Below are 27,873 nucleotides of genomic sequence, written 5' to 3'. Positions count from 1 at the left end.
ACTAAGTCCCAATGCAGCCAAAAAAAAAAGGAAAATAAATAAATATTATTTTTATTTATTTATTTTTTAATTTATTATTTATTTTATTATTTATTTTATTTATTTATTAAGACAACTTCCTACCTAAGGGAGTTGTCTAAACATTGTAGGGGAAGGAAATTTTTTCCTTTTACTCTTCTAGGTTCTCTGCTGGGGCCCCTATAACAAAAGACAGATTAACAAGAGAAAAAAAACAGAAGGTTATTCACATGAATATTTCATATATACCTGGAAGAAACTCAGGGAAGAGTAACTCAAGGAGGGTGCTTAGAACTCTGGTTTATATAGCATCTTCAACAAAGGACAATAAATTCATAGAGAAATGACAGGACAAAGGAAATATTTTTTTAGGCTTCCATGGGCAAACTGTGGGAAGGTAAATATATAGGGAACTAATGGTAGATAGAGGCTAGTTAGTAAATTTGTTATGTAGATTCCTCTGGTGTTTCCAGGCTGATAGAGTCTAAAGTTACCTCTGGTGATTAACTTTTGTCCTTTCTAGTAGAGAAGGGAAGGGGGACACCTTTGAAAATTTATGTCCTGCTTTAAGGCAAATAGGAAGAGAGCAGGGAGCTTTTCTTGTATTTGCTGCTTCTCAATTGACTTCAGCTCAATACAGTCCTTATGCCAAAGTGTCATATTTTGGGGTAACATATTTTGGTTTTCTGTATATTCCATACAGTCATCCCCACCTTCTATCCCGGGATGCATATATTCCTTGCTTTGACCCTGATTTCCTTCCCTGGGAGTAGCTACCTTGTCCTTTATCCTTTGCAACCCCTGGCTCTACTTTCTGGAAGATTGTTTACTCTCCATCATCCTCTTTGGCCTTATCTGATGTAGGCATTACCATATTTCCTGCCCATTGATGGTTGGGGACCCTAGAGTCCTTTAAAAGCTCAAAGGGTCACAGACTTTTAAAGTTTACACTTAAAATTTCTTTGGCAACATAATGCTCTTCAAAAACTTACTAGTCTTCTTATTTATTTGATTCCAGTCAGTTCCATATGACAGAGCTCATCCATAGTTATTTTCTAAATGAACTTCTTGGATTTGCTACATTTCTTTCTCATCCTATTCCCCACCCCTTCCCTTTCACTTAGTTGCAGGTAAGGTATTCAGCTTTTGTGGAAGAGCTGCACATTTAGACTCTATCCCAAGATGTCTTTTGTCAAATTAAAAGGAATTACTGAATACCTCACCTTCAGCTGGACCCTCACTTTGAGACATCTTAATCCATTCAAAAGTTTTTATCACTGGATGAAATAGCCACAAACTTGACTTGATCCTTGAAAAAAGGCTGAGATTTTAATTGGCCTTTGATCTTTCAAGTCCTTCTCATTTTTCCTTTCACTTGTTAGGGTCGAGAAGCAGTTATCACTTCCAACTGTGCAAGACCCCAGTTTTCTGGTCCCTCTCAATTTCCTTCCATTCCTGCTTGGAAATGTGCCAGTTATTTTCTGAACTTATTTCAAATGCAGTCAACAGAAACTAATGCTCACTACTATCTTCTTCTCCCCTAGGGTTATTGCAGGTGGCAATTTTATCCAATATTTTGCCACTACATAACATGAATTGCTGTCCTTCCAACAACTGCTCACAGTTTTCTCACCACCTGATGACCAGCTCCTATTCACTGCCACAAATTTTAGATAATATTGTTTGGTAGGACTCCACTTCTCTATCAGTCAGGATAGACTAAATTATGCTAGGGTGACAGATGACCATGAAATCTTAACAGCTCAAACCTACAAAGGAGTATTTCTGGGTCACTGCGAGTCAGCAGGAGTCTCCACTTATCAGAGCCACTCAGAAACCCAGGCTAATGGAGTCACCACCATCACTAACATTGCTTGTCACTACACCAAAGGGAAAAAAATGTGGTAAGCTGCACAATGGCGCTGCTTCTGCAGAACCATTTAAGAACTTTAAGCTTCTGCTTAGAAGTGTCACTTGTCGCTTCCACTGAAATTTCACCGACTAAGCAAGTTATATGGCACTTCTAACTTCATGGAGACAGGAAGGTGTAATCCTACCACATATCCAGGAGGAGAATCAGAGATATTGGGGGAATGGAACTAATGACTACCAGTCTCACATACTTTGTCCATTTTTATTGTGACTCCTGTCATTTTCTTGTTACTTGTTAGAGTTCCTTGTAGGGTCTAGAAGGTATTGCTCCCTCATCAGTTTTCAGTGTTGAAATTATCTTCTCTCTGCCACTGATCTGTTAACTTTGTCTATGGTGTCCTTCACTGAGCAGAAATCCTTTATGTTGATGTAGATCAAGTCATCAATTTTTTCCAGATGAAATTTTCTGCGTTGGGGGTCTTGTTTAAGAAATCCTTTCCCATCCCAAGGTCACAAGATGTGATCATATACTTTCTTCTGTTAACTCCATATTATACTTTTCACATTTAGATTTTATATATATCTAGAGTTCACATTTATTTATTTGTTTATTTATTTATTTATTTATGGCTGCATTGGGTCTTCATCGCGGTGTGTGGGCTTTCTCTAGTTGCGGCGAGCGGGGGCTACTCTTTGTTGCAGTGCATGGGCTTCTCATTGCGGTGGCTTCTCTTGTTGCTAAGCACGGGCTCTAGGCACATGGGCTTCAGTAGCTGTGGCACGCGGGCTCAGTAGTTGTGGCTCATGGGCTCTATAGCGCAGGCTCAGTAGTTGTGGTGCACGGGCTTAGTTGCTCTGCGGCATGTGGGATCTTCCTGGATCAGGGCTTGAACCCATGTCCCCTTCGTTGGCAGGTGGATACTCAACCACTGCGCCACCAGGGAAGTCCAAGAGTTCACTTTTTAAAAGGTGTAGAGATCTTTTATTGTAGTCCTTACAATGAGCCAATATTCTCAATATCATCAACTATAAAAGTCATTATTTTTCCACTGATTTCTGATTCCATGTTTATCATATTTCAAGTTCATTAACATCTGTTTCTGTTCCATTGACCTATTTATTTGTTTCAACTCCAGTTCTACACTAGTTTTAGCATTATGGTTTTGTAGAATGTGTTAATATATATTAGGGAGAATCTTTGCTTTTCTTCGAAGTTTTTTTAGTGATCAGTGATCTTCTATTCTTCCCTGTACATTTCAGAATCAATTTGTAAAGTTTCTAGGTTATTTTTGATAGAAATTCTACTAAAAGTATCAGTTAATTTGAAGGATAATTTACATCTTTGTGATGTTAAAATTTCCCATTCTTTAACATGGTATATCTTTCCATATATCCTGGTCTTCATTTATGTCTTTTATTAGATATTTAAAGCTTTTCTAGTATATTCTTTGATAGGTTAATTTCTATATATTATATAGTTTTTTATTGCTACTGTGAATGGTATCTGAGTTTATATTACATTTTCTGGTTGTTAATAAATGATGTAGAGGAAGGCTATTGATTTTTAAATTTTGTTAATATTGCAACTGGGCTTACTAATCTAAAAAATTATCTGATATTCTCTTGAGTTTTCTATTCATATGATCACATTTATCATTTGAAAATAATTACATTTTCTTCTCTTCTTCTCCAAATCTTAAATCTCTTTCCTCACTTTTTAATTTGTATTATAATGCTAAGGTTGAATAGTGCTGGGGATATTATTTATCCTTGGCTTGTTCATAATTTTAATACCTTCATTAAGCATGATGTTTTTCGAGGTGTAAGTTATATTCAGCGAAAATCATAGATCTTCAATGAACTATTTAATCAGTTTTGGTGGACACAGACATTTGCTTCACCTCAGAATGCCCCCTTGTGCTCCTTTACAACCTCTCCCCTCTCCAGAAGCAACTACTATTCTACTTTTTATAATTATGTTAATTTTGCCTATTCTAGAATTTCATGTGAATGGAATTATAGCAGAATGTATTTTTATATGCCTGGTTTCTTTCAATCAGGATAATATTTTAGAGATTCATCTATGTTGTCACTTGTATCGGTAGTGTGTTCCTTTTTACTGCTTAGTAGTATTTCATTGTATGACTATACCACATTTTGTTTATTCTCCTTTTGATGGGCATCTGGGTTATTTCCAGTTTGGAACTATTATGAATAAAACTGCTATGAACATTCTTACACAAGGCTCTTTGTGGACATATGTTTTTATTTCTCTAGGAGTGGAATTGTTGAGTCATAGTGTAGTGGCATATATAACTTTTTAAGAAACCACCAGTTTTCCAGTGTGATTGTTTCATTTTATACTTCCACCAGCAACATGTGAGAGATCCAGTTGCTCCACATCTTATACAACATTTAGTATTGTAAATTGTTGTAAATCTATTCCATTTTACTCGCTATGTCAGGTATGTATTGTCCTTATTGTAATGATGCCTAACTGTTTTAATTAGCATTTCCATGATGACTAACCTTTTGAGCCCTTTATTTTCATCTATGTATTGACCATTTGTATATCTTCTTTTGTGAACTGTTTGAGTTTTTTGCCCATTTAAATTTTTTTGTTGTTGTTTTTACTTTTATCATTGTGTTGCAAGAGTTGTTTTTTTTTTTTTTAATTTATTATTTATTTATTATTTGTTTTTGGCTGTGTTGGGTCTTCGTTTCTGTGCGAGGGCTTTCTCTGCGGCAAGCGGGGGCCACTCTTCATCGCGATGCGCGGGCCTCTCACTATCGCGGCCTCTCTTGTTGCGGAGCACAGGCTCCAGACGCGCAGGCTCAGTAGTTGTGGCTCATGGGCCCAGTTGCTCCGCGGCATGTGGGATCTTCCCAGACCAGGGATCGAACCCGTGTTCCCTGCATTGGCAGGCAGATTTTCAACCACTGCACCACCAGGGAAGCCCAAGAGTTTTTTATATATTGTGGATACGAGCCCTTCATCAGATAGATGTGTTGTGAATATTACTCTCAATCTGGCTTGCCTATTTTCTTTTTTTTTTTTTTTTTTATAACAATATGTACCATCCTCATCATTTTTTTTTTTCTAATTTTATTTATTTATTTATTTTTGGCTGTGTTGGGTCTTCGTTTCTGTGCGTGGGCCTTCTCTAGCTGCGGCGAGCGGAGGCCACTCTTCATCGCGGTGCGCAGGCCTCTCACCGTCACGGCCTCTCCTGCCGCGAAGCACAGGCTCCAGACACGCAGGCTCAGCAATTGTGGCTCACGGGCCCAGTCGCTCCGCGGCATGTGGGATCTTCCCAGACCAGGGCTCGAACCCGTGTTCCCTGCATTGGCAGGTGGATTCTCAACCACTGCGCCACCAGGGAAGCCCCCTTGCCTATTTTCTTGATGGTGTTTTGTGATGAATAGAAATTTTTAATTTTGATGAAGTCCAACTAATTAGTCTTTTTTTTATGGTTTATACTTTTTGAATCCTCCCTGAGAAATCTTTGCCTACTTAGAGGTCACAAAAATATTCTCCTAGTACTTCTAATAGCTTTATTATTTTAGCTCTTATGTTTCAGCCTGTGATCCTTCTCAAATTGGTTTTTGTGTATATTGTGAGGTAGGGGTTGAGGTCCTTTATTTCTCATATGGATATTCAATTTTTCCAACACCATTAATTGAGGATATTTTCCTTTCTCCATTGAATTTCTTTGACATTTTAATCAAAAAATCATTTGACTGTATATATGTGGGTCTATATCTGGACTCTCTATTTGATTTTGTTGGTTTATTTGACTATCCTTTCTCCAATAGTACATTATCTTGGCTGCAGTTTTGGTTTGGATTTTTTTGATCTGAAAAATGTCATTATTTTGTTTTCATATCTTGAAGAGATAGAATTGTGATAGAATTATTTTTGCTGGAGATAGAATTATGTTTGCGGTTTTTTTTTCTTTCAGCACCTTAAAATATCATTCAATTTCCACAGCTTCCAAAATTTTGATGCAAAATTATCAAATCTTATTGTTGCTCTTTTGAAAGTACATATGTGTCCCTATTCTCAGGCTGCTTTTTGCTTCTTAGCTTTGGTGTTCAGCTATTTGCTTATTAAGTGTTTAGGCGTTATTTTCTTCGTATCTATCCAATTTGTATGTATGCTTTCACCAAGCATCTTGAATCTGTACATTGATATCTTTGATCAGTTTTGGAAAGTTCTTAATCTTTCTCTCTTCCAACTTTGCTTCTATCTCATTCTCTCTCTCCTCTCTGCTTGGACTCCAATTGCACATAAACCTTTGATCGTGTCTCACATGTCTTTTGTGCTCTCTTCTTTCCATTCTTTTTTCTCTGTGGGCTTCAGCTTGGATAATTTACTCTTTTATTTTTTTTTTTTAAAAATTATTTATTTATTTATTTGGTTGGGCCAGGTCTTAGTTGCAGCATATGGGATCTTCACTGTGGCCTGTGGGATCTTTAGTTGTGGCATGCAGGCTCTAGTTCCCTGACCAGGAATCGAACCTGGGCCCCCTGCGTTGGGAGCACAGAGTCTTAACCACTGGACCACCAGGGAAGTCCCAGTTTGGATAATTTATATTGACCTTTGTGTTTACCAATTCTGTCTGTTGCTTTTAAACCCATCCAGTGAATTTGTAATTTCAGATATTGTACTTTGCAGTTCCAGAAAATCCATTTGATATTTTTATAGATTACAATTATCTGCTCAGGTATTCTTTTAAACAATATTGTCATATTTTCCACTTTCCTCTTTAACATACTTGTAATAGGTATTTAAAATGCCTTGTCTGAGGCAATAGAAATAAAAGCAAAAATAAAGAAATGGGACCTAATCAAACTTACAAGCTTTTGCACAGTAAAGGAAACCATAAAATAAAAAATAAAAAAAAACAAAACAAAAAGACAACCTATGGAATGGGAGAAAATATTTACAAATGACGTGACTGACAAGGGCTTAATCTCCAAAATATACAAACACCTCATACAACTCAATAACAAAAAAACAAACAACCCAATCAAAAGATGAGCAGAAGACCTAAATAGACATTTCTCCAACAGGCACCTGAAAAGATGCTCAACATCGCTAATTATTAGAGAAATGGAAATCAAAACTACAGTGAAGTAACACCTCACACCGGTCAGAATGGCCATCATTAAAAAAGTTTACAAATAATAAATGCTGGAGAGGGTGTGGAGAAAAGGGAACCCTCCTACACTATTGGTGAGGATGTAAATTGGTACAGCCACTATGGAAAACAGTATAGAGGTTCTTAAAAAAACTAAAAATAGAGTTGCCATATGATCCAACAATCCCACTCCTGGGCATAAATCCAGACAAAACTATAATTCAAAAATATATATGCACCCTTATGTTCATAGCAGCACTATTCACAATAGCCAAGACATGGAAACAAGCTAAATGTCCATCAACAGATGAATGGATATATACAATAGAATACTACTTCAGCCATGAAAAAGAATGAAATAATTGCCATTTGCAGCAACATGGATGCAACTAGAGATTATTTTACTAAGTGAAGTAAGTCAGAAAGAGAAAGACAAATGCCATATATGATATCACTTATATGTAGAATTTGAATATGACACAATGAACTTATCTACAAACAGACTTACAGAACAGACTTGTGGTTGCCAAGGGGGAGGAGAGAGCGTGGGGAGGGATGGATTGGGAGTTTTGGGATTAGCAGATGCAAACTATTACATATAGAATGGATAAACAACAAGGTCCTACTGTATAGCACAGGGAACTATATTCAATATCCTGTGAAAAACCATAATGGAAAAGAATATGAAAAAGAATACACATATGTATAACTGAACCACTTTGCTGTACAGCAGAAATTAACACAACATTGTAAATCTACTATATTTCAATAAAATAAACATTTTTTTTAATGTTAAAAAAAAAACACCTTGTCTGGCAAGATGGCAGCAGTGGTGACCTTCCTCCAGCTGCTGGCCCAGGGCGGCTTGGTGGTATGGAGCCTGCCCAGGGGCGCCAGGTGCTTCGGGGTGCGGTCCTTGCCAACTGGTGAGAAGGTCACGCACACTGGCCAGGCCTATGACCATAAAGACTACAGAAAGTTCAATTTGTAGGTTGTCAGAAAGAGGTGAATGAAAACTTCACTGTCGATCTGATAGCAGAGTAGCCTGTGAGCGAAGTTGGGAGTCAAGTGATATCATGTGACAGGGGTGGCGGGGTCCAAGGCCACCTCAAAGTGTACATAAACTAGGACAAAGAAACAAAGATGGCGACATGTGGCTACTGTGGACTACAGTTCAGACAGCACCATCCCTAGGGGGATACATGGGAGCATTTCAGTGATGGAGTGAAAATCAGGAGACCCTGGTGCTGTACGTCTTGCATCACTAGTGCTGAATAAAGGGTGGTTCTCAGGAAAAAAAGTAATAATAAATAAAAACTCCTGTCTGCTAACTGGAAAATATGGGTCAAACTGTGGGTCTTCTTCTATTTTTTTCTGAGAATATATGATCACATTTATCTCCCTTTTCACATGCCTATATAATTCTTTATTGTACACTGGAGATAGTAATATACATGAACTGAGACTGAAGAATTTTCCCTAGATAGGTTTACCCTTCCTTTACTAGGCAGATAAAAATACAGGGCCAGTCACAAAAATGTGATTAGAAAATGATCTAGATTGAGTTGGGTTGTAAGTTTCGTTTTCACTCAGGTCTCCCTCTGGTTTGGTTGAGAGCTAGTCAAGTCTCTACTCCCTTAACCATAAGGCACCGTGGGAAATTCATTTATGCCTTTTCAGATGTTTGAACTTAGCTCTTTAGCCTCCCAACCAATACAGCTTCAAAATTAGGCAAATATCATGAGAGGGAGACCAGCTATGTGTTTGACACAAACCTTCTCCCTCTAGCAGGACTTTGTCTCCTAAGTACTGAGTCTGTGGGAAATTTCACTTTGTTATTTCTGCACCCTCCCTATTACACACACCTCCCCCACAGCCTCATGTGCCACTCAAGCACATAACAAATGTTCCGTGAAAGAGACCTGCCTATGCTTGAGGGTTCTTTTCAATCAAAGGTCCTGTATCTTTTAACTATGGAAAATAATTGGACATTGTATTTTAAAATACTTTATCTTCTGTTTCTTTTCTTTTCTGAAGACTCCAGTTAAATTCACATCATCCACTCCACTTTGTCATCCATACCTCTTACTTTCGTTTATCTGTTTCCATCTCTATATCCTTCCTGATGATTTTTATGTTGGTTTTTGTCCTCTGCCTAATCTTCCAACTCTCTCATCTGTTCTTGGACTGAAATACATTCTGCTATTTACTACCCCCATCTAACGAGTTACGTTGTTTCAATGATTAATATTTATTTGTCATTCCCACATTTCTAGTATTTTTTTAATAATTGTTTTTCTTGCTTTATATTTACAATGTCCTCCCTTATGTCTTGAAGGATACATGTATTGGTCCTTAATGTAAATTCTTATTCTGCCCAGTCTGTTCACTTCACTCTCTATAGTCATTCTTTTGTTGGTTATTTTTGCTCTGAGCTCATGTTCCCTTGGAAGTGTCAGCTCTCTTGGCCAATAATGTGTACTTTGGAGGAGGAGTGAGATTAAAGACCGGGTTCACAGCCTTGCTCTTCCTGGTGAAGTTATGAGGGGAGTGCCTCCAGGGTGTAGAGCCTCTGAGCATCTGTTCCCCTGTTTGTCAATGACCACAGAGAAGCCAGAGAACTCTGCCTTCCAGGGAACATCTCTGAGCTTTGCCCTAGTCGCTCCTCTTTCTAAGAGCTGCCTCGCTCTGTGTAGTCATTTATCCCAATCAAGTGTGGAAGAAGGATGAGACTGCTCAGTGGCTGGCTGCCTGCCTGCCTTTGTTTGTTGAATCTATTTCTCATCCTAGCTGGCTCCAAACTGCCTTGAGGTTACCTTGCACATTTTCCCGCTGTGCTATGTTGATGTTTTCTGCCCACAGACATGAAAGGGCAGGCTACCATATATCTGGAGAATTGTGGAGGAGAGAAAATCCACAACTAGAAAGCCTTCCCCCAGATTCTCATCCATCCATGATATCTGACTTTCTCCACCTCTGATCTGCAGTATTCTGCCAGACTGGGATCCGTCTGGCTTCTGTTTCTCCAGAGTTAGGTTCTGGGATACATCACCCGTCCTCTCACTAATACAGTGTCTTCGGGGTTGAGTTTGGGGGAGGGAATTTCAGTCTACTTAATTCAGCATCAAGATGGGACTCTGAAATCTCCATCTGCTTTCCATTATCTAGAAATTTCCCAGTATTTCTGGCCTGCCAATGGCTCTTCATCTTATTTCCTATTTCTGTTGTGTATTGGTTATTTAAAAAATTGATTATATATTTGTTCTGTCATTTCAAACGCAAGACCATGTTCTGAAAGCCTTCCTCCTCTTCCTTTGAAGGATCTCCTACTTGGTAAGAAGCTGGGGTCTCATCTTCCTTCTCCCTAGCTTTCCCATCTGTAACACGGGAGCAAACGGACTAGATGGTGTTTGAGGGCCTTCCTCCTCTCATGTGCTGTGACTCCAGGGATCAGGCCCAGCTGTTGTTTGGCTCATTTTCTTCTTTGCATTCCACATTAGTTTTCAAACAAATGTGGGTGGAGGGTGCCACATTCTCCCGGACCTCATTCTGTCATGAGGTAGTCAGAGAACAAAAATGGAGAGACGAGAAATGAATACAGTTTCCTGTTAGAAGAAACATAAACCATCTTACAAAAACAATTCCCAAATGAGCCAGCTGAGCTAGGTGAACAGAGGACTATCCTGAGAAATGTAAACCTGGTGGCAAGGGCTGGGGTGTATGGAGCGGGGGGATAATTTAAGGATGTTCTTATCATTCCCCAAATCAAAAGCAGACTTCCAAATTACTTTTATCTTGTCCTCTGGTCTTTCAAAGGCCCTGTCGCCCCCAGGAGCTGCTAATGACTAATGTGAGATCATAACCCCCTAGGAGATAGGGGTGTCTCTGTGTGGCCTATGATGCCAGAAACAGGGTGGTAACCTGAATGACCTCCAAGTATCTAACCTATCAAATACTCTGTGTGTCTCTTGTAGGGGCAGAGACCATGAATACTTCTGGGAAGAGCTAAAATCCACTTTTCACTCTGAGAGGCTTGGGGGAGTTGGAAAGAGCACCAGGATGCTCACTGTCTCCTAAATCTAAACTTGGACTTGTATTTGATTATTCAGCCTGTGGTCCCTGCCCATAAAGACCTGAGTGTGACAGCTCTAGAAGTGAGAGGGATAGGGTGGTGGTATGGTCCAAGAATGAGGCATAGGCACTGTGCCATCCAAGGCACTCCTTGCCATCCATGATTTTAGGCATCATAAGGCCATAGACTATTGATCAAGTACCCTCAGCTCAAGCTTCATACACATATGGGAAACTCAGGCTAAGAGAGGTCAGAGACTTGCCTGATGTCACATAGTGAGTCAACAGCTGACTTAGAATTAGAACCCAAGGCCTCTTATTCCCATGCAGGAGTCTAGTACCTGTACCCAGATTCCTCAGGTAAGTTCCTGAAACTTCTCAGACCCCACTGAGTTTGAGGGATACCCTGGGTCAGGCATAGAGCAAGGGCTAATTAAACATGTATTACTACTAATAGTACAGTGCATGCTGTGGTGTGCTGCTGGGATCCCCCTTGGTGACTGAAGAACTTGTTCCCCCAGCTTCTAGCAGTACTGCAGGAAGATGGCTCTCAGCTGTAAGTCTTCTTTGGAAACTACTTCTGCCAAAGAAAGTAACCTGGATCAGGCCGTTCCCCCTTCCCAGGAGACCCACATCCAATGGTGGAACAGTGCTTGGGTACAAAAGGCCAGCCCTGACTCTAACACAGGACAATGCTAAAGAGGTCATCCCAGCTTCAGAGTGCCCCATGGGGTTGGCTCAGGCCATTCCTGCCACTGTATTGTGGCCCGAAGTCTCTCTCTGCCCAGTTCTTTTCTTCCTAAGTCGTTGAGCCCAAGAGCATCCCTAATAAACTTCCTGCATGCTAATCTCCATCTTCAAGTCTGCTTCCCAGTAACCTGTCCTGCCACACTTGGGTTGAATTACAGTCATGAGAAAGCTAGACCTTGGGAAGGAGCTGGGGTCAGGTAGCTTCATTCATGGAGGGGAAGCCCTGAAAAGAGATGGCTCAGGAGGTAGGGCACAGATTCTGAACCAGGAGACCTAGATTCCTGCCTCCACAGAGCAGCTATCTGCCCTACCGTGATCTTGCCTGCAACCCCCCAAACAGATGGGGGGAAGAGGACATGAGATTATTGCTGTTCCAAACTGTGATCTTTCATGACTACTTAAAAACCATGCTGTGTGTCCCAGAGGATCAATCTCTCTCATTCTCATTGCCACTAACCCAAATCTTTACCCTTTCTCAGCCTCCATCCACTTACTTCCCTTGCTCTTAACAGATATCCTGCCTTCTACTTCACAGGAAAAAAAATGAAGCCTTTGGGGGGGCCTCCATTGATTTCCCATCTCTCATCCTTATTACCCCATCATCAGCTCCTTCCCTCCAGCCCAAGGAAGGAGAGGGTCCTAGGCTCCGAATCCTGTGTCTTTCTGCTTCTCAGAGATCGCTATGTGCCAAGTATCATACCTCTTCTCCCTCATGGGACTTCTTCCTCTCTTGGTACCTTCCTACAGGCACATAAACATGCTCAGGTCTCTCATGTCTTGAAAACTAAACTGCAATCTTTTCTCATCCATGTGTTCTTCAACTACTGGTCTTCATTCACCCATCCATTCGCTCAACAAACTTTAATTGAACAACTACTATGTGCCTGGCAGTATTCTGGGTGCAGGTATACAGCAGCGAACAAAAGAAAATCCTGATTCTCATGGAATTATATTCTATGCGATGGGGTAGAGATAGAAAATAAATGTGTAAATGAGTAATATTATAATATTGTCAGAAGGTAAATAAATGCTAAGTGGAAAAAATCAAGCAGAGTAAAGGAATTAAAGAATGGCTGGGATGGGGGATTGGTGGGTATCATTTTATATAGGGTGGTCACGGAAGGCCTCCCTGGTAAAGGTAACATTTGAACAGAGACCTGGAGAAAGTTAAGGGAATGAGTTATATGGACATCTGGGGAAGAATGTCCCAGTCAGGGGAATAGTAAATGCAAAGTTTCTGAGGCAAACCATACCTTGTGTGTTCAAGGAACAGCAAGGAAAGGATGATGGAGTAAAGGAAAGCAACAGGGAACATGGTAGGAAATGAGATCAGAAGGATAGCAGGGAGCCAGGTCATGTAGGACTTTGTAGGCCAACTAAAGACTCAGCTTTTACCCTGGAGAATTCTAAGCAGAGGAATGACTTCATTTGCCTGTGCTAAAAGGATTACTCTAGCTTCTGTACAGAAAATAACTACAGAGTAGAAAGATAGAAGCAAAGAGACCAATTAGGAGGCTATTGCAATACAGGCAAGTGATGGAGATGGATGGTTAGCAGTGGAGACGGAGAGAGAGTTCATCTGGTTTGAAGGTAGATCCAGTAGGATTGGTCATATGGGGTATGCAAGAAAGAGAAAAATTAAGGGTGACTGCAAGATTTTTAGCCCAAGCTACTGGAAGAAATTGCCATCACCTGAGGTGGCAGACGGCTGCAGGGAAAGAAATGGTTTGTTTTTTGTTTTGTTTTCTTTTGTTTCACTGGCAGTGGGGAGGGGGGAATGGAAATCATGATTCTTATTGCAGACAAATGGAGATATCAAGTAGGCAGGGGTGGAAATAAGAATTCAAAACACAGTCCAAGCGGAGATTTTCTTTGGAGAGTTATTGGCACATAGATGATATTAAAGTGATGAGATGACCAAGGGAGTGGCTCTAGACCCAGAAGAAAAGAGTTCTGAGTACCAAGTCCTGGGGTTCCCCAACATTCAGGGGTTGGGGAGAAGAGACGGACCAGCATAGGAGACTAGAAGGAGCGACAAGTCAGGGTGAGAAGAAAAGCAAGAGAGGGGAGTGTTCGAGAAGGTGGAAGTGTTACAAGAAAGAGAGGGGAATGAATCAGGGGAGAGATCGTGAACAGATTGATGATCAGGAAAGAGGCAGAATGACCGGAGTGTGATGCCCTTGAGTAGGAGAGAGAGCACAAGAGGAGGGCCAGTTCTCAACACCACCTTTCACCCAGAGCACTGGCGGGGGGGCAGGTGTGTGGCAGGCAGAGTATGTGGGCCCAGGTGCTCTGTCTCCCCTCCCAGCTCTGCTCTCTCCAGGGTTTCCCCCTTCTGCCTCCATCACCTGACCCCTTTCCTCCTCTCAGATCCATGAGGCACACACTGGAGGTAATCAGATCAAGGTCTTCCCAACCTGTGCATTGTCTTAGAGAAGTGCTAGACCTGGGCAGGGACCCTGATGCTGTTCACTTGTTAAATTAGTCCCTTCCCTCAAGGTCAGCTAGAAGCCCACCTCCCTGGGAACCCTTCCCTGACCTCCAGAGCCCCCGTCCACTCTGCTTTCCCCCCTTCTCTCCTCCCACTTCCTCCTCCAGCTCCAAGCATTAAGGAGCATCCTTGTGGCCCCTAGGGGTGAGGGTGGGGATGGAAGCCCTATTCAGCTGCCTTTCCACTTATATCAGGAGGGGGCTCAGGGCAGCAAGTGCTTATGTCAAACCATGGAAGGAAGGAACTTGGGGAAAACAAGCATGGAATTTGGAGGCAAATTTACTCTCTTCCCGGCTTTTGCAGACCACTGTCCATGGTGGTAGTTTGCTTCAGTAGTCCTGCCTGCTACAGGGCCGAGGGGGAAATCCTTCTGGTGCTCTCAGTGAGAAAATGGCCGGCTGCAGGAGAGCGTGGGGTGGATTCTTTTGGAGGGGAAAAGGAGGCAGAGAGACCCTGAATGGCTGACCCACTTCCCCCCCCACCACATGGCACCGTCCTTGGCAGTGCTGGGAGGTGAGCCCTGGTGTCCTGGCTTCCAGCCTACTGTACTGTCTATACCACAGTCCCGCCAGCCAGGGTTAAGGCGTTCCCTCCAGAGTTCAGTTTTCTTTCAGTTACAAACATGTGGGAAGCATGGGTGAGGAACCTGGAGGAGAATGAGCCTGGGTTCCTGCCCCAAGGGAGCTCTCAAAATGCCTATGGAGATAAGGCATGAGACAAGCAGAGAACACGGTTGACAGCACATGTCAGACCAGATCAGGGTTGAAGTAGGCACCTGCACCCTGAGGGGGGACTTAGGGAAGGAAAGTAAACCGATTTGTCCAGTTTGAGAGACCCACTTCTAATAGACTTCCCTTTCCCTTGAGGGGAGGGGATGGAGATATCCCCTGTGTGAATATCTACCGAGGGCGGAGGGTGTGGAGTGATGGAGGAACCACATTTGACGCAATGCTGACCCCAACAGAATGGTGACGGGCTGATGGTGGAAATTCTAGGGTGAAGGGATGAAGGAAACTTGGTGGCTGGGGTCATTCCTAAGAGGTGGCCACACATCTCTCTGAGTGGACAGTCATTGCTGCTGCTAAGGTTCCCTCTCAGAAACCCGAGGCCCACCACCATTCGTCTGTGGAGGTTGTCGGGTTCCTCGGAAAGTTGGTTGTAGAGATTTCTTTAGAAGTTGTGTTTTGTGATGATCTCATCATGGGAAATGAGGAAGGAAAGGAGAGAGGTGCCAAATATGTTATTGTGCTGAAAGTCCTGTTTTAAGAAAACAAATGCAAGATTGTATTCATTAGCAACTGCCAGCCACAAACGTGGAAAAAGCAGTTAAGCCAATGAGGCATAATACCCCACACCTGATGCGGGAACCTTGGGTGAAGTGGGCCAGTGGGAAGAAAGCCTGGTTTCCAGCTGGTGGGAAGAAGCAGGGAGGGAGGTGTCCTGTAAGAGGACTGAACCTTTGGTCACTGACTGAGATGCTGCAGCTCACACAGCTTGTCTCGGGTCGTCTTCCCCAGCAGCAGGGACCCAAGTGGAGACCTGGCGTGGTCAAGACATGGTCCGAGAGAGGTGACTGCCATCACACTGTATTTCTCCAAAGAGAGGGCCAGTGGGCTGAGAGAAGACAGGGAGGGAAAGGGGGCCAGGACTGGCAAATCGGTGGCCCTGCCCAGAAATTAGAGATTGACATAAAGAACTGGCAGGTTAAGAATGACCCATAAGGGAGGACTGAATAAATTGTTCTCAGCACTGGGGCAGTGAAGCCTTCCCTTGTGTCCCTACCAAGACTGGACTATGGTAAGATGTCCTGAAGACGCCCAGGCACACTTCTCAAGCCCAACTAAAACCAAATGACCATACTGAGAACATGGGACTTGAAAACAGCAATATAGTACTTAAGGACTTAGCACCTGGATTGAGATTGAGATGTCTGGATTTCAAGAGGTTTATCCACTGTCTTCCTTACAAGGATCTCCACTGCCGACTTCAGATGCTGGACCCCTTGTTGTCCGTGCCTTATTCTTCTAGCTGGAACTCTTTGTCATCCTGTTATGTGCTCTCTTCTCTGAGTCTGTCATAGGCCAAGCTAAGAGCAGACTAGGTTGAGGGTGCCCTAAATGAGGCATATATGATGCAAACTTGAAGGAGGTGCCTCGATCTCAGGGCCCTGCAAGTGCTAATAACTCAACTACTTTCACGTGATTAGAAGTCATTAGAAAAAACCCAACTACCCATTGTGATGACAGATTTCCCTTGGCATTATGGTGCAGTTTTTATGTTCTCGTTTTGTTCTTTAATTCTGGCCCAACCCTCCTATTGCGAGGACGACCCTGACCCTCCAGCAGCAGGATACAGGCTCTGAGATGGATTCCTAGGACTGGGAACCTTGTAAGCCTGGGTTATGGAGAAGGAGGAGGCAAGGGGGAGGAGGCTGAATGGCTCCACCTGGGACAGATAATGAAGAAGGGATGGTGGGTCGGATAGAGGTAGCTAGTTATACAAGCCTGGTTAAGGGTTAGGGAGTGTTTTGTTATTTTGTAGTGTGTGTGTGTGTGTGTTGGGGGTGAAGTGTTCCCAGATGATCCTCCCAGATTATTATTTTAATAATCATTTAATAATAAATGTTATTATTTTATTTTGCCAGCCAGAAGCTTCCAGCTGGAAGTATTTGGATCTAGACACCTGAAGTCTACTCCAACACTCAAGTACCAGAAATAAGAAACTTTCTAGCAGGAACCTGCAGTAGTCACTCTACACCATATTCAACTCTACACTGGATCCACTCATTCAGGGAAACGGAGTTGACATAGACAGTCTGGGCTGGCTGGGAGTGAGCGGGGCAGGTTGGGGGATGTGGCCTTTGCCAAGACATCAAGGACTTGAGGCCTGAAAATGCAGACAACTCAGGAGGTGATTTGCAGCAACCAGCCTGAGTGGAGGTAGGCCAATGCCAAGATACTGGTGTCACAGGGATCCTCGGAACAAATGCTCAAATTGGGCCTTAAACCCCAGTGCTACCAAGAATTGATTTTTCTTTCTTACAGACATGAAAGATTTTGAGTATTGTCCTTAGGTGAGGCATGTCAATGTCTCTAAGCTGCTTTCTGAAAGATGGACTGCTTAGCTGTTCTATAGAGCCGAAAACATCTGTATAGCCCCCACTTTATAGCTAGGTTAAGGAATCCAGTTGCTGGATTTAAGAGTATTCAAACAGACGAGGGAGACACTTGTCCTTTTGTATGTCAAAGGAGGCCAAAGGAAATTGTCTTTGAATTTCACCATGAACTCAGAATTTCTGTCCTGGGGAGAGTAATAAGAGGGTCAGAACACCCCTTCCCTTTGCCAGAATGGTGGTCTGATGTTCCTTATAGGTAGCCTGGGGAGGACAAGACTATGAAGGGTCACCGTTCCTCCCTCATCAATCCTGAGTGAGCAATGGCAATTCGAGGGCCAGGCCAAGGGCTGGAAGCAATCCGGGGCCAGGGTGGCAGCTGCACAATGCCTTCAGGAACCAGGTTCCTTCTGACTTTCTCCTCTGCCACCCATACTTAGCTTTTGTCCTAATGGTTGCAAGATGGCTGCTTTACTGTCTGGTTTTGTGCCTGCACTTCAGGCACAAAGAGAAAAGGGAGTGAAAGGCAAAAGGCAAGGCTCATGCCAGCTAAGCCTGCTCTTTTCTATTTTTTTAATTGTGGAAAAATAAACACAACATAAAATTTATCTTAGCCACTCTTAAGTGTATAGTTCAGTAGTAAGTGCATTCACATTGTTGTGCTATCAATCTCCAGTCTCTTTTCAGCAAAACCGAAACTCTGTACCCATTAAACAATAACTCCCCATTCTCCCTCTCCCAGTCCCTGGCAACCACCATTCTACTTTCTCTCTCTATGAATTTGACTACATTAGTACCTCATATAAGTGGAATCATACAATATTTGTCTTTCTGTGGTTGGCTTTCTTCACTTAGCATAATGTCCTCAAGGTTCATCCATGTTCTATCATGTGTCAGAATTTCCTTCCTTTTTAAGGCTGAATAATATTCCATTTTATTGATGGACACTTGCGTTGCTTCCACCTTTTGGCTATTGTGAATAATGCTGCTATGAATATGAATGTACAAATATCTCTGAGACCCTAATTTCAATTCTTTTGGATACACCCAGAAGTAGAATTGTTGGATCCTATGGTAGTTCTATCTTTAGTTTTTTGAGGAACCACCATGATGTTTTCTATAGTGTCAACAATCTCCTTTAACAAAGGGCTTTCCCTGAAGCCCCAACCAGTGAATTTCACTTCCATCTCATTGGCCACATTAGTTCATGCGACTGCCTCTAGCTGCAGGGGAGTCTGAGGAAGACTGTATTTTCAACTAGGCATAGAACAAACATTCCCTGACCTGAGGAGATTCCTGTGTGCTGGGATGGTCTAGATGTTTGTGTCCAGGGCCAAATGTCTGAGTCGCAGCTGAGCCTGTCCTACAGACACTCTGCCTATCCCCTGCTCACAGTGTTTGCCCTTTCTGGGGGTATCAGCACCTTCTTAAGCCACTGCTTCCAGGAATGACAGCCAGGACTCATTTCCTTCCCTCCTGACCTGATCTCTCTAGCAATTATGATAAAAGTCTTCCCCCAGCCTCTGCCATAAACTATATACTATACAGTTTATGCTATAAACTACCCTGTGCTGTTCCTTCACTGTCCATCACGGCTGAATTGTGCCTTCCCTGCCAGACTGTTAGTCCTCTGGGACAGGACCTGTGTCACCACCTTGGGGCACAAAGCACAGGACTGACTCCTGGTCGAGGAAAGGAAAGCAAATTCCTCTAGATTAGTTCTAAGTCCTGCTGTGGGGCTCCTGGATCTCTCAGCTCAGGGGCACCTCTCCCTGGGATGCTTCTCCCCCAGGTCTTGAGGCCTATTCGGGGCTACTCATCCTGAGAACTGTGAGGCCAGGCCCAGGCTGGACAGGGCTGGACAGAGCAGAGAGAAGCAGTGTGGATTGGAGGGAAGGCTGATGACCTTCAAGAACTCTGGACCAGATGGCCTGGCCTTGATCCCTCCACTCTCTGCTCCATCCCTAGGAGCAGTCACACAGACACAGCCGCTATCAAACTTACATTCAGAAACACATGTGCACTTAGATGCAGAGAGTTACTCACAGGTGTTCACAAATACACACACCCATGCCTCACTGCCACACACAAACACACTACAATTAAGTTTGAATTCAGCACTTACATTCAAGGGGGCAAATCTTGGTTCCTCCACTTAATGGTTGGATATCCTTAAGTAAGTTACCTATCTCCTTGTGTCTTAATTTCCTTATTTGTGAAAATGAGGATAATAATAGCAGTTACCTCATTGCATTGCTGGAAAGATGAAATGAGATAAAATGGTAAAGAGCTTAAAACAGTGGCTGACACACAGAGGTGAACATGTATCCATGCATGTTTCCTAAGCCCTCTCCCATACTGCTGCTGGCACTTGGTGGTGGGTCTGGCCGTAAGATAAATTGGAGTCCCTTTAATCTCTCTGAGCCTCAGTTTTCTCACCTGTAAAATGGGGATAATATATCTACATGTCCAGCTGTTGTGAGGATTTAAAGAGGCCCCACATGGAAAGCTCCTAGCCTCTACCCTGGCCCACAGAAGCCTGCTACACTTTAGCTGTTGCTGTCTGTAACTAATGGAGAACAGGTCAGAGAACAGGTGCAGGGGCCGCATGTGCGGAGGCAGAGGCCTGACCCCCATCTCTCCCCAGGTGGAGGTTCAAGCCTGACCCCCCTATCTCCTCCCAGGCTGGAACTGGTTCCTATAAAGACAGAGCCCCAGGTCATGGGGAGGGGCTTGGGGGCGTGTCAGAGCTGCTCCCCCTTTGGGGGCCTGGGGTGGCCACTAGCCTGGCATGGGGCTGGGGGCAGGGCTGGCCGGGTGGCCGGGGGTGGAAGGAAAAGGGGAAAACCAGCTAGGTGGAAATTACCCTGCGGTTGGCTCAGGCGCCCACGACACACTGTATTTATAGAGAGCTCCCAGCAGCTCTCAATGCCTCATAGTCGAATTAACCCTTTCCAGGCCACGGTACCAGCCTGGTGGCGGAGAACACTGGACTGGGGGTCAGACAGCCAGATCCGAGCTCCGGCTCTGCTGCCAGCGGCCTGGAGGGGGAGCCGGGGTGGTCAGTGACCATTCACCTGTCCCCCTAGCAGAAAATAAACTTCGGATCTTGGGAGGGTGGGACAGGTTGGGAGATGGGCAGAGATCAGACCAGCGCCCCTTTACTAGGGCCCCCGCGTGGGTCTGGACCCGGGTCAGGGGCGGGTCCCGGCCGGGTGCCCTGCCCAGCGGGCGGGCTCAGGCCTCTGCCCCAAACCTTCGCCGCGGGGCCAATCCTGCCTCTGGGGCGCACCCGGGCCGCCTTTCCGGGCCTGCAGCTTCCTCCAGCCCGCCCCGCCCCTCGGACTCCCGGGGCCGCCCCCGACCCCTTTCGCGCCCGGCCTCGCGGCCGGCGGCGGCGGGCGGCGACTCGGCAGCGCTCCGCCGCGTCCCCGAGTCCCGGGAGTCAGGCGCGGCGCGGTGAGTGCTTGCGTGGCGGGCTCGGCGCGCGTCCGGGCGGCCTTTGTTTGCGGCCGAGTCCTGCCCCGGGCTGCCGGGCAGCGTGCCTGCTGCAGGGCTGCTAGAGCGGGCGGTGAGCCCCGTCTCTCGCAGGGCGCCCCCACCCCAGCCCTCTCCCCGGGCCCGGGCTGGCCTCCGCGCGGGAGCACGGTGAACCCCGGTTCTGGGTCCCGGAGGCGGCAGGGGGCTATCAGAGGTCCAGCCCGCCCCCAACCTTGCCTCCCCTCCCTGGCCGGCAGGGCCTGGGGCAGTGTGGGACCTGCCCCTCCCTCGGGAAACCGCCGGAGGAGGCTGGGCGGGTGGCTGTGATCGCGGAGGCCCTGGGTGTGCAGGGGGAATAGAGGCTGATCTGTCATTGTGTTGATTCTGGAAAGCTTCACGAAGCCGCTAGCTGGAGCTAGGAGGGAAGTAGGGTCTCCCGGAGTCCCTGCAGAGGAAAACACCCTGACCTGACCACTAGTTCTGAGGAGGGGGAGGTGCCAGGGAGAGGAGGGCGAGGGGCTGGATCGGGGAGTGGGGGTCCATTCTGCCTGGCCCAGAAGGATGAAGGAGTGGGCGACTGGAGGGCTTCCACGGGCAGCAGTGGGCACGAGGGGACAGATTCTGAGAAGGATGGGCAGGGACAGCTGGCCTGGGTGAAGGGATGCATAGGTGTTGGGGGCTGGGAGGCAGAGCATGAGGGAGCAGGGGTGGGGTCATTTGGGCTTGGGAAGTCTCAGGGAGATGGTGGGTGGGGTAGGATGGAGAGGGGGTGGAGGAAAGGTAGGGACCCAGGGTGGGGACACACTAGAGGGGAGGGGATTGAATCCCAGTGTCCCAGGTCCTCTATTGCTGCTTAGCTAGCGAATTGGCAGGTTTGGGGGCCTAAGGCAGTGAAACGCCAGAAAAGGGGATTTCTTTCTAAGCCAAACCTGCCCTAATGAGAGATGTGTGATGGATGACTCAGATATGGGATCTATCATCGAGGAAAACATTAAGCAAATAGGAAGGCAAAAACCACTGGGGAGTTGGGAGGGTTTGTTTGACTTAATTGAGAAAAACTACCTTCAAATTGGATGTGGATAATTGTAAATAAGTCTGATTTCATCATTAAATGAAGGCCCTAGGTCCTTCTCTTACATGCTTGTCTTTAGCAGTTAGCTTCTATATTAGAAAGTAATGAAGCTGTTCTGTTTTTAAGAGAGTTCTTTATTTAGTTCAGCCTCCTCTCTGACTCCCTCTCGCCTCCCAGAAGTCCCTAGGAAATCTGATGCTGTGCAGCCTTCCTTATAGTTTGGGGGCCTGCACACAGGTGGGTGCTTTTGGAGGCTGAGAGAAATTGAAGTCTAAACTTGAATTTTAACTCTAAACATGTCCAATGGGTTGGGCTGATCTGAGTGGCACGGCTCTGAGGCTGTGGGTATGAATGGTGGCTCATATTTCCAGCTCTTTTGGAAATGGGAATATTTTCGGTGAGTATATTCCCTGATATCTGGAGTTCCTGAGATTAAGCATTAACACTTACGTTAACCATTAAGCATGGAAATCTTTCTCCGCTGTATTACACATATCACAGTCTGACATCAGGACACTCCTGATGTCAGTGAAATTTTCCTTCATGACTTCAGATCAGCACTGTGAACATCAGTTTTTGCACTAAGGACTTGTATAGCAAGGGGACTCTTGAGGGAGTGAGCTTTGCACTAAGTGGCTTCAGTTGATGCTTGTATTGGTCCCATGACTGACTTTGGAATTCTTTTCTCTCTTCAATGACATCACTGGTGGTTTCTCCTGCCTGCTTTCAGTGAGCTTTCCAATTCATTCCAGACTCCTGTGTTCCAAGAAATCAGACAATCCAGCTTGTTAGAGATGGGAAGCCTACATTAGAGCAAGCCCTAGGATGAGAAGGGGTTCTGGGATTTGAGGACCACTTTTCCATCCTGTCCTCAGCCCTCTGCACCTCTGTCTGGGCACCCGATGGAAGCAGGCTGGCTGAATGTCTGAGATACTCAGATGCCTGATAGCTGGGTCAGGTGCATGAATATTTGTGGAAAGGACAGTTATAGAAGTGTTGTCCCTTCTGTAGAGCCTGTGTCCTTATTCTGCTGAGGTTGACTTCTGAAAGTTCCGGTGGGAATTCCTCTATCCTTTTACTGTAACCTTCTACGGAGTCGTCAATCTTCATTCTTTGGAGTAGGATTTGGGTTTGATGCTGAGCTGAGCAATACTGTTTGGGGTCAGAGACTGAGTGTGATCATAGAGCTGTAAATTGGGATTCCACAGCACCCAAAGAGACTCCTAGAAAGTGTTGTAGAACAAGTGTCTGGCTTATTGCAGGCTGCTTCTTGGTTGGACATACAGGGCTTGTGCTATGTGAAGAAAAATGACCCAAATCCAAGCAGCCTCTGAGATTAACAGAGCCTGAACCCATGGCCCTGAGTCACGGGGTCAGGGGAGGAGGAAGAAGGGCAGGCAGGATGATGTCACTGCCCATGAGCTTATCCTCTGAGTGGGTGGCCACTTCCATTGCTGTCCTTTTCCCACACCCCCAGGGCAGGAATGACAGGGAGGTCCACTGGCAAAAGAGGGAAGGCATAGTCAGGGCCTGGGGGAGGGCAAAGAGGGTGGGAACCGGTCCATGTGATCTTTGAGAAATTTCTTTTGGTCTCATTGGCTCAGAATGGATCAAACATCTGGGAGGGGGCCACGTGTGCTTTATGTAACCCTTGCCTGCCAACCCCAGTTCTGCCACACCTGCAGTAAGAGATTCCAGATAGGCGCATTGAGTTTTCAGGTTTGGGGGCGTGGGGCTGTGCTGGATGCAGTCCTATGAGGTAGGGTATCATTAGCTCCATTGTATAGATGGGTAAACTGAGGCCCAGAAAGAAGTCCCGTGCCCAAAGACATGCAGTTGGCAAATTCTGGGGCTGGGATGATGTCTCCCTCCAGAACTGGCTCTTTCTGCCACTCTGGAGGCAGACACAGTCTTTACCCCTCATTCTGGAGCCTGGTAAGATGTGCTAAGGGTCCCCACAGCAAGGCAGAGGATTCATGTGGGGAGCTGGGGAGAGGGCAGGCCTGACCTGGGTATCCCAGAGTAGTTGTCCTTGCAGCCCAGTTGGAACCATTGCTAAGAGTTCTTACTCTTCGAGAGGCCTGGTCCTCAGCACACTTGTGCCTTTCAGGAGTCCCTCTCACACCCTCCAGTTCTGCCCAGTGCTCCCAGCCAGCTACCCCCATTCTTCCTCATTCTCTTTGTGGTCCAGAGAATGAATGCCTCCTCCACACCCCTAATGCCTTTGGGCCTTTGGCCTTCCTGAGGCTTAGGGAGGGTATGTTGGGGGGAACCCGCTGGGAGTGGGGTTTGAGAAACATCTTTTGTTGGAAACCTTGGAGCAGGGAGAGATACTACCTCTGGGAGGCAGGGCTCCCAGGTCACCCTAAGTCAGTGTAGGCTCCCAGGAACTGGGCCTCCCATGGGGGAGACACTGGAATGTGTGCTTATGGGGGAGGCCCTGTACTGGGGGATGTGGTGGCAGCAGGGGCAGTAGGGGCTTGAGCCCACTGGGAAGAGGAAGGGAGAGAGGACCACCAGGAATGAGCCAGACACAGAGATGGAGCCGAATTGTGATTTGCTGCTTTGGAGCTTGGGTGCTGATGGGGTCCTAGGAGCAAAGGGGGTCAGAGAAAGAGTTCTGTTCCCAGGGACCTAGATGTATAGATGTATATAGCCTGTCAGAGGAGGCTCAGTGCAGAGGATCCCAGGAGGCCTTTTCGCCATGCCCATGGCAATAATAACAAAAGTAGTAATAATCGTTACCACTGTTTGAGTGCTAGGGGCTTTAAGTCCTCTGTGTATGTTATTTTATTCTTACAGCAGTTCTGTGGGGTAGGATTGTTACCCGCTTTGTAGGGATGTGGAATCAAATCTCAAAGAGGTTAAGTCATTTAAACTTGATCATGTGTCTAGCAAGGCTTCCGAGTTAGAATCTGAACCTAGGCCTGTCTGCTGTACCTGAGCTCAGACTGTACCCTGGGGCAGGCAAGGCAACCTAATGATGCCATTTAACAGGTGAGGAATTGAGGCCCAGGGCCACTTGTGAGCAGGCCCTTAGTCACCTCTCATGGTGACTGACGACTGAGCGTGGCAGCCTACACTCGTTTCTCTAGGCTCAGATTCCCATCTCTGTGATGGGCATGGAAGTGGGCACTGGACAGGTGAACTCCAAGGAGCCTTCAAGCTCTGAGGACCGGTGGTGCCTGCTACACTCACGAGGAGGAATCCCTGGAGATCCAGGGGGGCTGGTGCTTAGGCGGAGAGGGGTCTGCAGCCTTGTTCTGCCAGGGTGAACCTCTTTCAGGGTAGAAACCTAAAGAATGTGAAGGCAGGGAGGTGTTTAGGTAGAACACATCTGAAGTAAGTGGACCCTTCCTTGAGTGAAGTCTGGAAAGGCTTCTGGAAGGGATGGGGTTTCCAGACATATCTAGGTAGGCACTTAACAGGACTCCGCAGAAGTTGAGTGAATGCAGATATGTGTGCCGCAGGCCTGCCAGGGCTTGACCTGGGATCCGCCCTCTGATTTGGTCTTACGCTCTCTCATGCCTTCCCTTCCTCTCTCCGCTCCCCTCCTTTGAATCCTTTTTTTCTGGCCAGACCTCTTCTGAGCTAAGTGTAGCTTTCACTTTTTTTCAGGGCTCTGTGTTTCTGATGGGGTGTGTGTGTGTGTGTGTGTGTGTACCTCCCGTGTGCATCCACGTGCGTATATAGCCTCTGCACGCACTTCCAGTTCTGAGATGGTGTCACACTGCCTTGTCAAGTGGCTGTTGAACCCTGGAAGATGCAAACTCATTTTGTGGTGGCCCCTTAGCCAGAAGAGGGTGTGAGAGGCAGGCCAGCTGCTGTAGCAAAAGTCACCGTGTTCTCAGATCTACTGAGATGTCTACATTCTCTCTGGTTTTGCCTCCTCCGGTTCTGATGCCCTGACTTCAGTGTGGAGAGGGTGCCTCGGTGGGGATGGTCTGGCTTGGGGAGGCCACGGGCTCTGCTCTGTCCTGTTCTCCCTCTTCCTTGTTCTTCCTATAAGTCATAAGGGAAGCAAGCTGCAGATGCCAGCCCCACTCTGCCGGGCTGGAGCTGATGACACACTGCCGTCTTGACTCACACAGAAATCACTTTGAGAGGAAGAATTGATTTCTTCTCTTGGGTGGGATCACGGGGCTGGGGAGCAGTGCCCAGTGGACAGCCTTGAACTCCAAAGGCCCAAACTGACTCATTATCAGGAAAAAGGAAGACCAACAGGATTCCCAGGGAACTCTGGAGATCCCCTCGACTCTTTCCCCAGACTCCATTTACAGAGCACCTATACTAACTAGGACAGTTTAGATAATTTTGCTCAGTTGAGTCCTATAATCATCCTATGAGGGTAGAGTTTAAATTCCTATTGCACAAATGAGCAAACTGAGACTCAGAGAGGATGTTTTCCCAAAGTCGCATGGCTAGGAAGTGGCAGAGTCTGGATTTGAACCTATATCTCCGACTCCAGAGTCATCTTCTAAAACACCAGGGCTCACTCCTTCCATGAAGCTTCTCGTGACCACACCAGCCCAGCATGTGATCGTGGTCATAGCACAGGAAGGAGGCCAGGACCTTCCTTTGAGGGGTAAGGAGATGAAGACCCTGAGAGGCAATGGGCTTGCTCTAGGGAGCCTAGCAAGTCAGTGATAGAGCCTGGTCTAAAACCCACATAAATCTTTATGTTGTTGTTTTCCTTTTTCATTTGTTAATACAAAAGTATTACATGCTTGTTGTCAAAGTTATAGAAGTACATCAACTAGAAGGTGGAAGTAGACCTTTACCTTCATCCCCATGCCCCAGAGTTGGGTTCACTATCACACTTCCAGACCCATTTTCTATATACAAACATTCATCCATCCATCTCTCTATCTATCTAAACACACAGGCATTCATTCATTCATTCATTCATTGAACAGTGCTTTGAACACTCATTATGTGCCAAGCCTTTGGTAAAACTAAGGATCCAATAGTAAATAAAGCAGACGTGGTTCCTGCTTAGGGAGGTCCCAGTATGACACGAGGTAAACAAACTGCAACGCAGAACAGGGACATCCTTACAGTGGCAGACCTCCAACCCAGCTTTTCTGCCAAGGTGACCCTCAGGATGTCATCCAGGAAGAAGGAACTGTGTTTGCAAAAACCCTGTGAGGTAGGGAAGAGGGTCTCATTGTAAGGGACCCTGATGAGAGGTCAGTGGGAGGAGGTGAGGCTGGGGAGGTGGGCAGGGCTGGACCAGGCAGGGCCCTGTATGCCATGGAGGAGCTGATTAGATATTGAAAGTGATGACATGATGCACTTTTGTTTTTACAGCAGTTTTTCTGGTTGCTGTGTAGAGTCTAGATGGGAGTATAGAACTGGGTTGGGGGACAAGAGAGAAAGTGGGGGACCGGTGAGGAGGCTTTTGTAGTCTTGCAGGCAAGAGATGATGGCGACTTGGCAGACCAGAGAGAGAAGCAGAGGTGGAGGGGAATAGAGAGAGTAAAGATATATCGGGTTGCCAAACGTTTTCTGTAAAGGGCCAGAAAGTAAATAGTTTAGGCTTTGTGACTATTGCAGCTACTCAGTTCTACTGTTGTAGTGGAAAAGCAGCCACAGACAATATGTGAATGAATGAAGTGTGGCTGTGTGCCGATGAAACTTGATTTACGGATGCTGAAATTTGAATTTCATGTGATTTCCATGTGTCATGAAAGAGTCTTCTTCTTTTGATTTTCTAACCATTTAAAAAGGTAAACCTTGTCTTAACTGGTGAACTGAACAAAAGCAGGTGGTGAGCTGGATTTGGTGCTGGGGCTGTAGCTTGCAGACCCTTGAGATATATTTTGGGCTCAGGGATGGCTGTTCTTGGTGACGGATTGTAAGG

At 45.6% G+C, this 27,873-nt stretch overlaps 1 protein-coding gene, 1 non-coding gene and 1 pseudogene across 2 annotated transcripts in view; 2 read left to right on the top strand and 1 right to left on the bottom strand.

Annotated features, from left to right (window-relative positions):
• Positions 1-6,390: 6,390 nt before the first annotated feature.
• Positions 6,391-6,463, bottom strand: TRNAG-CCC. The gene has a single exon. It is a non-coding gene; the product is annotated as a tRNA-Gly (tRNA).
• A 1,391-nt stretch (positions 6,464-7,854) lies between these two features.
• On the top strand, positions 7,855-8,228 carry LOC118889828 (annotated as a pseudogene).
• Positions 8,229-20,755: 12,527 nt separating this feature from the next.
• Positions 20,756-27,873, top strand: part of CD276 (CD276 molecule) — a 30,045-nt gene continuing 22,927 nt past the window's right edge. The window contains exon 1 of the mRNA XM_036842482.1: positions 20,756-20,917. The gene's annotated coding sequence lies outside the window, so the exon portion shown is untranslated. The remainder of the gene's footprint in view (positions 20,918-27,873) is intronic.

The sequence above is a fragment of the Balaenoptera musculus genome, chromosome 2 (genome assembly GCF_009873245.2).
Source record: "Balaenoptera musculus isolate JJ_BM4_2016_0621 chromosome 2, mBalMus1.pri.v3, whole genome shotgun sequence".
Taxonomy (NCBI): domain Eukaryota; kingdom Metazoa; phylum Chordata; class Mammalia; order Artiodactyla; family Balaenopteridae; genus Balaenoptera; species Balaenoptera musculus.
The sequence above is the reverse complement of the archived record's forward strand: the minus strand, read 5'-3'. Positions and strand labels throughout refer to the sequence as shown.